The following is a 12760-nucleotide window of genomic DNA, read 5'->3' as shown; positions in this document are numbered from 1 at the left end:
AGTAGCAGGGCAGAGCAGGGTAGGGCATAGGCAGGACAGCATTCAGGAACCCAAAACTGGGTTCCCTTGGCAACATAAGGGGTAGGAGTACACAGCCAAAATCAGAAAAATCTCACAGGACTCATGTAGATGTGCTGAACAGAACTGAAACCTGGAAGAAAAACCAGATGTTGAGGCCAACAGGGTCTATGGGCATCTATAGCTGACTTTTCTATGTATGTATGTATGTATGTATGTATGTATGTATGTATGTATGTATGTATGCATGTATATATTTATGTATTATTTTTGACACAGATTCTCACTATGTAGAGCAGGCTGACCTTGAACTCACAGAGATCTGTCTGCCTTGCCACTGCCTCCTGTGTATTGGATTTAAAAGTGTGTGACATCACACCCCGGCCCAGGTGCTGGGAATTTGAACTCAGGTCCTCGTGCTCGGGAGCAAGCATTTTAACTGCCTGAGTCATCTCCCCAGCCCTTACGTTTCAGTGTTGTTGGGTTTTTTTTTTTAAGTTTTATTTATTATCAATATCATTACTTGCCCTTCCTCTTGTTAATCTTGAAGAGGAGTGATCTGATCCTGGAAAGGGAACAGTGGTCAGCTGTCCTGTCCGTGACCCAGGTGCTCTGAATGGCTACAAGCATCGAGCTGACCGGACGCACCTCCTTGTAGTGCTTGGGAAGTCCAGTGATGGGGGTGTTGCTCTTCCTTCTCTCCTGCTCTCACCTGCACCCCCACCCTGGTGACTCTGCTATGTCAGCTGCCTTCCCCGGGTGGGGGTGGGCTGGGGGTGGCACCCAGGACATCACTGTCACCACGTAAGGAAATAGACTTGTTGTGCTGCTAAATGCCTGGCTTCGCTCCAAGCCTCATTGACGATGGCTGACCTCATTTAGAACCAATTTCAGTGTTTTAATAAGCCCCTTGCCTTCCCGAATGTCTCTGATGTTGGAGGCCTTTGGGAGCTGTAATCCCCCACTGGCTCTGCCACGTGAGGCCATCTGTGGCTACGTCCTGACCGTGGGTGGTGACAACCAGAGGAGCAGCTACTGGAGAGGGGGCAGGGAGGCTATCCTGGACAGCTGGTGCAGACTCATCAGGGCAGGCAGCCCCACAGGACCACACACTCCCAGGCTGAAGCTGGCACTTCCCTGGGGCAGATCAGTATTAAGCTTGTTGACAGGTAACATGTCTTCTGTGGGGAGCTGGCTTCTGTCCCTTTACCCTAAGCGCAGTGGCTGTGATTGAAGGTTGAAGACGCATGTTCTCCTGGGGACAAAGCCCAGGATGGAGAAGTATGAACCCGTGAGGCCTCTGTACTTTGACATGTCCAGCACCAGGAACAGCGGCCACAAAAGGATCAGCAGGAGCTCACTCCAGCGGTGCTGGAATCTGTGGCGGGATCCAGGAGCAGGGCCGGTAATCTACATCTGAGAGCAAGGCCTTGTATTGGGGGCATCCGGCAACCCCATGTGAAGCCGAGCTGATCACCGTGAACATGCCTTCAAGAGCGAGTGTCTCTCCTCAGGGTCCATCTTTGCTGAGTATACTAAGGAATGAGAGGGCGAAGGGGGAGGCAGCCTCTCCCCCACACACCACATATCACACACCATACACATACATCCACATACATCCTATACACACCTCATACACACCCCACACCATTCACAGCACACACAGATACCATACATAATACATACACACACACCATACATAATACATATACACACACACCATACATAATACACACACACACATACCATACATAATACATACACACACACATACCATATATAATACACACACACCATACATAATGCATACACACACACATACCATATATAACACACACACACATACCATATATAATACACACACACACACCATACATAATACATACACACACACATACCATATATAACACACACACATACTATACATAATACATATACACACACACCATACATAATACACACACACACACACATACCATACATAATACACACACACACACCATACATAATACATACACACACACATACCATATATAACACACACACATACTATACATAATACATATACACACACACCATACATAATACACACACACATACCATACATAATACACACACATACCATATATAACACACACATACCATACATAATACATACACACACATACCATACATAATACACACACACACACCATACATAATACATACACACACATACCATACATAATACATACACACACATACCATACATAATACATATACACACACACCATACATAATACATACACACACACATACCATACATAATACACACACATACCATATATAACACACACACATACCATATATAATACACACACACACACCATACAGCACACACACATCACACATAGCATACATACCACAATACACACCACACACGTACATACACCACACACACATCACACATACCACACACATCCCCCCCTCACACATATACCACACACAACACTACCAAACTGTTTTGCCTCTTTCTTGAGGCCACACAGCACGTGGAGGCCAACAGCTTAGTCATCTCAGGGATCACCAACTCTACAGCAGTCTTTCACCCACTGCCGACCCAAATCTGCCAATCTAAAGAGGTGAAGCCTATTCACCAAGGATAACCCTGTTGCATCTGCTGGCATAATCCCACAGGAGCTGGACGGCCAGGGATCCAAGGCCAGGAGAGAACCAGAGAGGCACGTGACTGGCACCCCCACCCTCAAGGCACTGCCTGGTTCCCAGGGTGTTGTGGGATTAAACGATCATGCTCCAATGTCTGCATTGAATCCCAGGGACAGGTAAGGTCACAGGGTGGAGGAACCTTGTAGGTGTGATTTAGTGTATGTTTGTATGTGTATGCATGGGGGGCGGTGCATACGCATGGGCATGTGGAAGCCAGAGAACAACCTTGGATATTCTTCCTCACGTGCCAGGAATGATTTGGTTGTTTTTGAGACAGCGTCTCTCACTGGCTTGGAGTCACCAAGTAGGCTAGGCCGGCTGGCCAGTGATCCCTAGAGACCTGCCTGCTTCTGTCTGAACCCCAGCACTCAGAATATGAGCCACCATGCCACAGGACAGTGGGTCCTGGGCATTGAACTTGTACAGGAAAGACTTTACCAGCCGTCCACTCTCCATGCCAGTCTGAGGAACTTGAAGTGAGAGATAGTCCTAGGTTATCCAGTGAACCCAGAAGAGGAAGGGAAGCCCTGGAATGGAATGGAGGCTCAGAGTCGGCGTGGATGTGGCAACGGAGGGAAGAGACATCGCCAGTTTGATATTGCAAACCAGGGAATGTGACAACCTCTAGATGAGGAAGAGGCAGTCTCTCTTCAGGCGCAGGACGAGCCTGTCCTGCATGTTTGAGGGTGCACCGCAGTGACCAGAGAGGTCACATGCTCCATCCTCCCATCTCCACAGGCTTTACCCCTCTCCCAACTCAGTCAGCACCATCCGCACTCAGCACTTTCAGGTCAGGCTAGAAACGGATGCTGGCTAGAAACCCGATACATCCGATGGTTGTGTGAAAGACAACCCCGGGGTGCGGAGAGAGAGGCAGAGAGATGAGGAAACGGTATGGTTGCGAGCAGTTTTCCAAGGACAACTTGACCAGACTGGAGTGTACCCCCAAACACAGATGGCAAAGAGCCAGTCTCACCCTCCCCAGGAAAAGAAGCTCTGTGGTCAGGTGCCTGTCTGCAGGGTAGTCTGGGGAGTGAGGGTGGGCAGACACCCACAGGAACTGTGGGTGCCACGGGTGACCCTGCAGCGGACCCAGGAGAGGGAAATGAGTGATGGTGTCCTGGGCACTTGCTTGGCACATGGAAGGAACCCGCTCAGGACGGCTGTCACAGTTTTAACCTGTGCCTTCAAGTGCCTTCTCTTTTGGGTTCATCTGCAACCCTGCGTCTTCCCTAGATGACCAAGTGTGTGCTGGATGCCCTTGTGTGTTGGCTCTGTCTCTCCTTGCTGGTCAAAGCCACATGAAAATTGTAAAGAGCTGTCCATGGCAGGGCAAAGCACCTACTGGGTAGGGTGGGTTGTTTTTGCATCTAGAGGAGGAGAAGGGAGAGGAAAAGGGGGTGGGAGAGGAGGAAAGAGGGCTTCGTTTGTTTCAGCTGTACCTCAAAGGAGCTGACATTACTAGGGCCCCAGAGAGAGCTGCAGGCCAGTAATTGTCCCCCAGATCTCTGCCCAGATCTCTGGGGCTCTACCACCTCTGTCCCAAGTATCAGGACTGTTGGGTCTTCATACAAGTGGAACAACACAGCACATGTATGTTCCGTGTTGGGCTACTTCCCACAGCACGGTGTTCTCAGCGTTCATCCATATCACAACAGGTGTCAGAAAGTCATCCCTGCTTAAGACTAAACAATGTTCCACTGTGTGTGTGGATAGCACATTGCATGCCTGTCATCCGTGGATGGACACTTGCGTGCATGAGTGTGTGCACAGGCACTTGTGGGTGTGGACACTAGAAGTTCATATCCAGTGTCTTTACTCAATCATTTTTCTACCTCATTCTTTAGACGAGTTTCCTCATAGAACCTAGAACTCAAAAGTAGGCTAGACTTGCTGACCAGTGAGCCCAGGGAATCCTCCTGTCTCCACCTCCGTGGCACCGAGATCACTGGTGTCCCACCATGCTTGGCTTTGGTGCCGGGGATCAAGCTCAGCTCCTCTTGCTGGCTTACATGGTATCCTAGTTTCATTTCTGCTGCTGTGACCAAATGCCCTGACAAAAAAAACAACTTAGGGGAGAAGGTATTTATTTTAGCTCACAATTCCGTGTTCATCATGCAGGAGCTTGAGCTAGCTGGTCACATCGCCCCACACTCAAGAGCAGAGAGAGAATGCATGCTTATGCTGAGATTAATTTTTCCATTCTTAAACAATGCAGGACCCAAATCCAGGGGATGGTGTTACTCACTTGCAGGGTTGGTCTGAGTGAAAATGGTCCCCATATGTGCATATATTTGAATAGTTGATGGCACTGTTTAGGAAGGCTTAGGAGGTGTGGCCTCATGGAGGAGGTGTGTCACTGGGGTCAACTTCAAAATCCTACACCATTCCCAGTTAGTCCTCTCTCTCTCTCTCTCTCTCTCTCTCTCTCTCTCTCTCTCTCTCTCTCTCTCTCTCCCTCTCCCTCTCCCTCTCCCTCTCCCTCTCCCTCTCCCCCCCCCTCTCTCTCTCTCTCTCTCTCTGGCTCTCTCTCTCTTACCTCTTCCTGTTTTATGGTGTAAACTCTCAGCTACTGCCCTCGCACCATGCCCCGCCATGCTCATGGGTTCACTCTCTCGACTGTGAACCTCAAGCAAACTTTCTTCTGTAAGCTGTCTTGGTTGTGGTGTCTTCACACCAACAGAGAGTAACTAAGAGTAACTATGTCAATTAAGGAAATCAAGACACAGGCCAGCTGATCTAGACAATCTCTCCATCTTTCCAGGTGATTCCAGGTTGTATCAAACTGACAAACCACAAGTAACAAACCTTTACCAACTGAGCCACCTCCTGCCTGTTTCCACTTTTTGACTGTTGGGTTCATAGTGCGAAATGAAGTAAGTGGCTTTTTAATTTTCAGTAAGGGGTAGATCAGTTAATCTTCTGTTACTGTGATAAAACATCATGAGCGACTTTGGTTTACAGTTCCAGAGGAATCACGATGGTTGTGGCAGAAAGCAGCAAGTGCAGAGGCTTGAATGAAAATGACCTTACACCAGTTGGTAGAATTGTTTGGGAAGGATTCAGAGGTGTGGCCTTTCTGGAGGAAGTGTGCCACTGAGGGTGAACTTTGAAGTTTCAAAAGCCATGTCTGCCCCTTCCTCTGCCTGCAACTTTCAGGTCAGACGTGTACTCTCAGTCTGTGATATTCTCCAGTACCACATCTGCATGCATGCACCATGAATCTCTGAAATTGTAAGCAAGGCCCTGATTCAATACCTTTTCTGGTCATAGTGCCTCCTTATGGCAGTAGAGTAGAGACCAAGACAGCAGGAATGGCAGCAGGGACCGGAAGCTGAGAGTTCTTGAACCATAAGCCAGAATCAGAGAGAGCCAGGAAGAGTAGTATGAGGATTTAAACTCTCAAGCCTCCCTCAGTGACAGATTTCCTCCAGTAAGTTCACACCTTCTAAGCCTCCCCAAACAATGCCACCAACTGGGGATTCATTCAAACCACCACAGGACAAGCTCCGGGACCGTCCTTGTTTTATTGCTGACTTTTCCATGTCCACTTTGGACATACAAGCTGCATCTCAGCTCCCAAATGAGGACAGTCCCCAGGGTCACAAGGCATGGACAAGGAGAACATTTAGTCTCCGACTCTTCTGGCACCAGCCAGAAGATCCAGCTGTCCCCATGGAGCACACGGTCTTCCTAAAGGTAAGTAGATTTAAGCCTCATAGATGGGCCACATTAGCTTCTGGTTTGGACTGCTTCCCTCCAGCAATAATCGGATGCATCATTTCCACAAATACAAATTCAATAAGGCTTGCCATCTGCTTGTCAAAGATGAAGCTTTAGAAAACAACAGGTCTATGAGCCCAAGGGCCTCTGACATTCATACAGCACGAGTGGCCTTGATCTGCACGTCCTGATCCAATTTCCCCATTGCTGATCAGGTTAAGAGAGATTCAGCCTAAGGCCCCAGGAAAAGGGCAGCTTTAAATGACTAGGGTAGAGGAGCTTCATGGTGGAGAGGAGACGTGTAAGCCTGGGTGCTGATGATGACATGTTTCTGGGTAACGACCTGTCGGTGTCTGGAGGGATGGGATATCTTAGAAGGATGGGCACTGTTGAGCCAAAGGCCTGTTCTATTGGAACAAGAATCTTTGAGTCACAGCTTTTAGCACTGGTCATGGCCGAGGCCACCAGCGCTTGCTGCTAAGAATTCCTGGTCCATTGCAGGGCTTGAGGAGGGCGCACCTCACAGAATTTCCCTGTCTGTGCAGTTGTCCCCCTGACTGTAAACATTTTTTCTTCTCCAGGACTCTCCTTGGAATGGAAGGGAGGGCCAGCTATTCTCCAAAGTGGACGGAGGTATGTCTTGAAGGGCAATGGGGATACAGAATGTGGTGGTTTGAATGCAAATGGCCCCTATAGGCTCATAGGGAGTGGCACAATTAGGGGGTGTGACCTTGTTGAGGGAAGTGTGTCACCACCGCTGGTAGGCTTTGAGGTTTCAAATGCTCAAACCAGGCTCAGTCTTTCTCTTTGCCTGCTGAGGTAGAACTCTCAGCTCCTTCTTCAGACACCATGTGGCTCTGCACCTGGCTTGTCATGGACCATGCTTAAGAGTGTGAGCCTTGGGGCTGGGGATTTAGCTCAGTGGTAGAGCGCTTACCTAGGAAGCCCTGGGTTCGGTCCCCAGCTCCGAAAAAAAGAGTGTGAGCCTTGTGTCTTATGCCTGGTCATCTTAATTGGTTTCCGGTGGTTGAAAACACTCAGTTGTTTTCCTCAGTGCTCAGGTATAACCCAAACAACCAATCCAGAGGACTCGCCAATGCTGTGCCACCATAGACAGAGGCTATCTTTAGCGTTACACTTGACTTGCCTGTGGGTGGTGCTGGCTTCAGCAACCAGGACTACACGAAGAGTCTTCAGCAGATCAGACTCCTGCAGGATTCACCCAGTAACAGGATGGCTGACTCCAGATGCTCACCAGTAACCTGGAAGGTATAGGACTTGATACAAAGTCCTGGCAGCCAACCGTGGGATGAACAGTGACCAGGGCTTAGGGAAGAGAATGGCCGTGGAGAGTAGTGGATAGTGCCCATGGGGTGTGGTGAACAGTGGCCATGGGTGGGGTGGACAGTGGCTATGGGTGGGGTTTTCACACCATGACTACTGTCCACCCTACTGATGGCCACTGTCCACACACCGATGGCCACTGTCCACCCCACCCATAGCCACTGTCCACCCGACCCATGGCCACTGTCCACCCCACTGATGGCCACTGTCCACCCCACAGATGACCACTCTGCACCCCACAGTGGGGGGGACAGTGGCCATGGGTGGGGTGGACAGTGGTCTCGGGGTGGGGTGGACAGTGGCCATGGGTGGGGTGGACAGTGGTCTCGGGGTGGGGTGGACAGTGGCCATGGGTGGGGTGGACAGTGGTCTTGGGGTGGGGTGGACAGTGGTCTTGGGGTGGGGTGGACAGTGGCCATGGGTGGGGTGGACAGTGGTCTTGGGGTGGGGTGGACAGTGGTCTCGGGGTGGGGTGGACAGTGGCCATGGGTGGGGTGGACAGTGGTCTTGGGGTGGGGGGGACAGTGGTCATGGGTCGTCGGGTGGACAGTGGCCATGGGTGGGGTGGACAGTGGTCTCGGGGTGGGGTGGACAGTGGCCATGGGTGGGGTGGACAGTGGTTCTGGGGTAGCATTGACAGTGGACCTAGGAGGGGTGGACAGCGATCTTTGTGTGAATGGAAAAGTAGCTGTTTGAGTTTTGTGTCAGGGTCACTCAGCCTTTGCTTCCCCCCAGCAGCTTAGTGACTCGCTTGCTCCTGGCTGTTCTGTGCAGCCCTTGACTCCGGGCTAAGACCCAGAAAGGCTACCGTGGCAGAGCCGTGCCCTGGTAGCTGCTGACATCAGTGCAAAGAGAGCAACTGTTCTCCACCCACTGGAACACGTGCACAGCTGCCACTGTGCACATGTTTGGGGAGCCCTGTACCTGGGGTCAAGTTTAATTCATGTCAAATACAGGAGGAGGCCGATAACAGCTCCTATCATGCCATATTTGTAAAGTCATTGCAGCTTATTTTTATTTCTCGAATCTCCCCTTGAATATTGTTTTGACCAGGTTGACCCCATAAGATAAGGGATTATACCTCTCTAACTTCCATTAGAAGTGCAGAAACGGATTCCGCAGTGGCAGACAGATAAATGGTGAAACTCAACCCTGGAGCTGGGCCCGCTGCCCGTATGACCAAATGTATGAGCCTGGAACCACCAAGAAAGAGGCAGGAAGGCCGATGCCTGAGGAAGCAGCGTTGATCGAATCAGCAGAAGGAGACTCTAAAATAAGTATAATTACTATCCTTAAAGAGATATGTGGTTATTGTATTCACGGAGCAAGAATGGGCTTTTATATAAAAGAACTAATTAGAGATCATGGAGATTTAAAATAGACGGTCTGAAAAGCAGAAAGAGACATCTGAGGAGCAAATTAGTGAGCTGGAAGATCAGGCAGGTGCCAGCCGAGGAGTTCAGTGCAAAGGGCAGAAGGGGAAAGGTGGGGGGCTTGGACCAGCTCCAGAGGCCCTCATCGCGTGGCAGCCATGCCTAAAGGAAGAGAGGTAAGGCAAGAATGGAGAAAATGGCCAAGTATTTCCAAGCCACAGGACGGACAATCTTGTCTGATTAACCCATTGCTGGGAAGAACATAGAAAACAGGCCTGCAGGACCTGCAGTAGCCCATTAATAGGACTAGGAGTCTGATTCCAGAAAGAGAAAGTCCTGGAGAGGCTAAGTGGGAGTAAGAGGAGCGGGCTGGGGGAGTGGACTCCTGGCAGAGTGTTTGCCAAGCTGGCATAGGTCCTGAGTGCGGACCCCAGCATCCACATAAACAAACAGCGGGGTGCTGTGCTGTGGTGAGCTTAACACTAGGAGGCATCGGGTAGGTCCCTGGGGCTCCCTGGACAGCCAGCCTCATCCAACTGACCAACTCCAGGTTCAGGGGGAGATCTTTCTTAAAAAATGAGGTGAAGTTCAGAGTTGGAGAGGTGGCTCAACAGGAAGTGCTTGGTGCTCTTCCCACGTTGTGTTCCTAGCTTCAGAGAATTAGATGCCTCTGGCCTCCATAGCCATCTGCACTCATGTGTGCATACCCACATGTAGATACTTGTACCCACGCAGAGTTAAAAGAAATTGATAATATGTTAATAAACATGATATGTATTTATAATAGAAATAAATTAATTAACAATTAATTAAAATTAATCTTACGAAAAACCGAAGTGCGGAGTGACTGAAGAGCTCTAACATTGACCTCTGACCTTTACACCCTCTTCCTCCTCATTCCTATAAATATGTATTTTGCACACCAATAAGTAATATCTAGAGTCTGGGTACAAGAGGAGATGCCCTGGTGGAGGAGAGACCCATACCAGATTCTTCCTGGCAACACTGAAACCCAGCTTTCTAGTTTTGGAAAGAAAAGGAAAGCAGACTCAGTTAATTTTTGAAAGAGTCACTGCACGGCTCATTCTGATGAAACAAGAAAAGACGAAGCGAAGGATGAGTATGAGGGGATAGTAAAACCCAGGGGACATAGCGCCAAGCGTAAGGAGCCCTTCGACGGCTGGAGGTGGAGCTTGTTGCTTTCTTTGTGTTTTTGAAAGACTTTAATCGTAGGAAAAACACGGTGGGCGATGATGTCACAGAGGCTCTTTTGCTCACTGTCTTCCAGATGATGCGTACGTCTCGTATGATGCATCTGCATCACAGAGCCAGGCAAACCTCGTTTAGACCTCTGATAGGCAACCGCTTTTCAAAGTCATATAACTGGGTTATGTACATTAGCATAGAACCCTAATTGCATTTTAAATTTTGCGTATTTATTTATTTTTGTACTTATTTATTTGAGGGTGGTGATTGCTGTGGCTTATGTGTAGCAGTTGGACCCTCTACACAGGACTTAAGTTTTCTCCTTTCATTGTGTGAGTCCTGGGTATCTAACTTAGGGCGCCAGGCCTGGTGGCAAGTGCCTTTAACTGCTGAACCTTCTCAACAGCCCAAAGAGTTAATCTTTAAAAGGTGTCGTATCTGTCATCCTGCTAAACTCATAATTTACCCCAGTAAATCTTCAGTACATCCATTCAGATTTATCAAGCGGAATTTTCTGCATTTCAGAGCTGGGCCTCTTCTGGGTCGATATTTGTGACTTTCATTTCTGCCTCTGTCTTTTCAGACCAGTCATCCTCCTGTCTCGGGGAAGCTGTGGGGTGAGCACGCACAGCTCAGCTTGTTTACTTCCGACTGGATAGCTTTTCACAGTTGCCGGTTTGTACCACCGGAGAGTGCCAACCTTGACAAACTGCTTCCTCAGCGTCCTTGAAGCCCAGATGAAGGACTCTGACTCACAAGCAGCTTGAGTTGAAGATCCCTTTGCCTTCCTAAGACCCTTGAGAATGAGTGTGAAGACTCCGTCAAGTCTTACTCACAGATGACAGAAAGGCTCCTACATCCACATATGGCTGCTTGCTGTTCAGGGCTGGTGCCAGCATGCCAGTTAACAGCCACTAGAGTGGCTCTAAGAAAAGTCTTGAACACATGCACACCCCTGAAAGGTATCACTTAGTAATCAGGGGTGCATCGTGGCTTTCTCAGCTCCATTTTCTTCCTTTTCTAGTAGTAATCATGACAATGGCTTATCTTAAAAAAGACATTGATTCAATAGACTTAGTGATAGCTTTAGCCTATTGGCTTTTCTGTGCCAGACCTACAAGAAGAATCTATATATTATTAATCCATTTTATAGATAAAGGAGCTGCACAGACACATTAATTAACGTATACAGGATCACACAGTGAGGGAGATAGACAGATCCCAGGGTAGTTCCTTTGAACCTCTGCCCCTTGCCTCTGCCAGTGTCTTCCGCCTAATTGAGAATTGAACCCAATCTTAATTAAAGTTCCAGAGAACTAAACCTCACAGGTTGATTTATAAGGAGTCATTCTGGCTTGGGGTGTCTGCCTTCTATGTGACACTTCCCTGCAGAGCTGAGAAAACACATCGTCATCCAGAAAGCAGATAGCATAGGGTCCAAGAAGAACGCAGCCAGCTCCTGTGCATGCAGGGCCAAGGAGAAAGGTTAAACTTCTGATTTGCCTGCAGCTCTCAAGATCGTCGATGAGTCGAAAGCTATCAGGCCAGCAAGACGACTCAGCAGCTACGGGTTGCCAATCTTGCTGACCCGAGTTTCATCCTCGAACCCACACGGTGGAAGGAAAGAACCAACTTCCGTGAGTTGTCCTCTGACCTCCACACATGCACCATATATGTACACAAGATGAATAAACAAATGTGATTAAAAAAATTTGAAAGGAAGATTCCGCAAAGACCATCCACTCCATCCCTAACAGCAAGGTTTTATGCACCAGCATCTGGGGTCAACATGGAGATAAGGCTTGAAGGTGGAAACCCTGGGCAGAAAAGGTGTGAGAAGGAGTCCCAGTGTCAGTAGGGAAGGTGCAGAGGGAGGTTCCAGGAAGAGAGCACATCTCTGTGGAGGAGGGGCAGACCAGAGCTGGGTTGCTAGATTTTAATGGAAGAGGCGGTGGGTGAGCAGCGGTCCAGGCGGCAAGCGGCATGGGTGAGCACATGGGGGTGAAGGAGGGAGATGGAGTCTCCCCAGAGGTGATTTAGGGAATTGCTGAGTTCTTATCCGGGCATGAACAAACAACCAAACAGATACCAGGGAAGACAGACAGCCAGGCAGCAGAGAAAAGAAAAGTAACAACTTATTTTTCAGGTTGTGAGAGGCAGAAGGCTGGATGCTGGCTTGGGTCCTTGCCCCTCTTGGTCCTGTCTGGTTACCCAACCCTGAGCCTTTTTGTTATTTCTTCTCAGTCTCCTGGGGGGGGGGGTGTCTCTCAGGGAGCCTGCCTCTTCAGACTGTGTTTCAGGCAGCTAGGAGCAGCGTCTCAAAGCCCACCCCCACAGTGACACACTTCCTCTAACAAGGCCACGCCCCTCCAACAAGGCCACGCCCCTTC

General features: G+C 49.2%; 1 long non-coding RNA gene across 3 annotated transcripts; it reads left to right on the top strand.

Moving 5' to 3' along the window:
- The first annotated feature begins 1091 nt into the window (after positions 1 to 1091).
- Positions 1092 to 12092, top strand: LOC134486349 (uncharacterized). Of its 3 annotated transcripts, none has more exons than XR_015683479.1 (7): positions 1092 to 1187; positions 2695 to 2840; positions 5489 to 5600; positions 6226 to 6423; positions 7029 to 7080; positions 7502 to 7716; positions 8891 to 9492. It is a non-coding gene; the product is annotated as an uncharacterized LOC134486349 (long non-coding RNA). The 3 variants fall into 3 exon arrangements; XR_015683478.1 differs by having other exon boundaries at positions 5689 to 6423; positions 8891 to 9340; XR_015683477.1 differs by lacking the exons at positions 1092 to 1187; positions 2695 to 2840; positions 5489 to 5600; positions 6226 to 6423 and adding exons at positions 6720 to 6782; positions 10954 to 12092 and having other exon boundaries at positions 8891 to 9068.
- Positions 12093 to 12760: the final 668 nt, after the last annotated feature.

The sequence above is a fragment of the Rattus norvegicus genome, chromosome 3 (assembly GCF_021556685.1).
Source record: "Rattus norvegicus strain SHRSP/BbbUtx chromosome 3, alternate assembly SHRSP_T2T, whole genome shotgun sequence".
Lineage (NCBI taxonomy): Eukaryota > Metazoa > Chordata > Mammalia > Rodentia > Muridae > Rattus > Rattus norvegicus.
Note: the sequence above shows the minus strand (reverse complement) of the source record. Positions and strands in the feature narration are given on the sequence as shown.